This window comes from Dromiciops gliroides, chromosome 3, assembly GCF_019393635.1.
Source record: "Dromiciops gliroides isolate mDroGli1 chromosome 3, mDroGli1.pri, whole genome shotgun sequence".
NCBI classification, from domain to species: domain Eukaryota; kingdom Metazoa; phylum Chordata; class Mammalia; order Microbiotheria; family Microbiotheriidae; genus Dromiciops; species Dromiciops gliroides.
In genome coordinates, this window is record NC_057863.1 from 133,453,869 (window position 1) to 133,456,594 (window position 2,726).

Consider the following 2,726-nt stretch of genomic DNA (forward strand, 5'->3'; position numbering starts at 1 on the left):
CACTGTGTCACCTACCTGAACTATAATGACATCTTTAAAATAAAATTAATGGGTGAGAGGATTGCACTGGGAGAAAAGGAAAGGGAGAGGTGGAATGGGATAAAGTATATCACATAAAAGAAACAAGAAAAAGCTTATGGAGTGAGGGGGGAGGGCAGGGTCTGGGACTCTTACCGTGTGTGCCCCGTATGTGTGTCCCTCACTCGCTGCTGCTGATCTGCACCTTGCGCTTGTCTGCCTATCCCCACAGAGATGCTCCAGTTGTCCACAGCCATTCATCAGATAAGACCAGTGTCTAGGGCACTGGACCCACACTTGACATGTGCTTATGCTAAAGATGTCAAATTTGTAGCAGATTCCTGAGCCTTAATGCTTCAAGTTGTAGATCTTTTAGCTGATGCTGTTGTGGTTACTATGGGGCCAATGGGGAGAACTGTGATCATTGAACAGATTTGGGGAAATTCCAAGGTAACAAAAGATGGTGTTACTGTTGCAAAAGCAATTGATTTATAAAATCATTGGTTCCAGGCTAGTTCAGGATGTTGCCAATAACAGAAATGAAGAGGCTGGGGATGGCACCACCATTGCCAGTGTCCTTGCAAGATTCATTACTAAGGAGGGCTTTGAGAAGACTAGTAAAGGAGCAAATCCAGTGAAGATCAGGTGAGGTGTGATGTTGGCTGTCAGTGATATCATTACTGAGCTTAAGAAGCAGTCTAAACCTGTCACAACCCCTGAAGAAATTGCTCAGGTTGCTACAATTTCTGCAAATGGAAACTGAGAAATTGGCAGCATAATATCTGATGCAATGAAAAAGGTTGGATGAAAGGGTGTCATCACAGTAAAGGATGGAAAAACATTGAATGAATATCTCTCCTTATTTTACTAATACAGCTAAAGGTCAGAAATGTGAATTCCAGGATGCTTATGTTCTCTTAAGTGAAAAAACGATCTCTAGTGTCCAATCTATTGTACCTGCACTTGAAATTGCAAATGCCCACCGTAAGCCTTTAGTCATAATTGCTGAAGATGTGGATGGAGAAGCACTAAGATTATTGGTTTTGAACAGGCTAAATGTTGGCCTGCATGTTGTTGCAGTAAAAGCTCCAGGTTTTGGTGACAACAGGAAAAACCAGCTTAAGGATATGGCTATTGCTACTTTTGGTACAGTGTTTGGAGAAGAGGGATTGTCCCTGAATCTTGGAGATATTCAAGCTCATGACTTCAGGAAAGTTTTAGAGGTTATTGTGACAAAAGATGATGCCATGCTTTTGAAAGGAAAGGGTGAAAAATCCCAAGTTGAAAAATGTGTTCAAGAAATAATTGAACAATTAGAGATTACTGCTAGTGACTATGAAAAAGAAAAGTTAAATAAATATTTGGCCAAACTTTCTGATGGAGTAGCTGTAATAAAGGTTAGTGGAACAAGTGATATAGAAGTGATTGAAAAGAAAGACCAGGTTACTGATGCACTGAATGCTACCCGTGCTGCTGTTGAAGAAGGCATAATTCTGGGAGGTGGCTGTTCATTGCTTCTATGCATTCCTGCCCTAGAAGCATTAACTCCGAGTAATGAAGATCAAAAAATTGGAATAGAAATAATTAAGAAGACATTGAAAATCCCTGCAATGACCATGGGTAACAATGCAGGTGTTGAAGGCTCATTGAGAGTTGAGAAAATTTTGCAAAGTTCCTCAGAGATAGGTTATGATGCCATGTTAGGAGATTTTGTGAATATGCTTGGAAAAGGAAAAATTGACCCAACTAAGGTTGTAAGAATTGCTTTGTTGGATGCTGATGGTGTAGTTTCTCTGTTAACTACAGCAGAAGTTGTTACAAAATTCCTAAAGAAGAGAAAGAATCTGGTATGGGAAGGATGGGTGGCATGGGTGGATACATGGAATGCAGCATGTTCTAATTTCCTAGAATAATGCTCTATCATCATGATCTGTGATACAAGATTCAAGTCAGTGTTCTTTCCTAACTTCAGAGAAGTCAGTTGGAGAGAGGACTGAAGTAAAGGCTGATGTTCAAGAAAATCTGTATAACCATCAGTTACTGGTTTCAGTTGACAAAATATGTAATGGTTTACTGCTGTCATTATCCATGCCTACAGATAATTTATTTTGTATTTTTTGAATAAAGACATTTGTACATTCCTAATACTGGGTGCAAGACACATGTACCGATGTTCTCCTTTCAACTTAAACCAATTGAGGCATTCTTACTATTATTCTGTTAAATCAGAATTTTAGTATTTGCCATCACTAGAAGGAAAGTTCAGAAGCAGCCTTTCTGTGCAGATGAAGACTAACTATAATTGTGTACAAAGTAGAAAAAATCCAATTATGTTATGACCTTTGTGTAATAAAATTATTTAAAGTTAAAAAAAAAAAGCTTATGAAGTAGAGGGGAAGATGGGGGAGGAGGGGAGTGAAGGAGCCTTACTCTCATCATAATTTTCTCAAAGAGAGAATACCATACACACTCAAGTGTGTATAGTAATATATCTAGTCCTGTGGGAAAGTGGGAGGGGAAAGGGATAAGGGGGAAGGATGAAGTTAGGGAGGATATACTGGGGTGGCAGTCAGAAGCAAAACACTTTTGAGGAGGGGTAGGGTAAAAAAAACGTTAGAAAATAGAGTTGATATCATGGGGAACAAATAGGATGGAGGGAAACACAGCAATAGTAACTGTGAAAAAAAATGAAGAAACAGCAAGAGCAA

The 2,726-nt window shown here is 39.1% G+C and overlaps 1 pseudogene; it reads left to right on the top strand.

The window, feature by feature from the left end:
* The first annotated feature begins 252 nt into the window (after positions 1-252).
* Positions 253-1,918, top strand: LOC122747228 (annotated as a pseudogene).
* Positions 1,919-2,726: the final 808 nt, after the last annotated feature.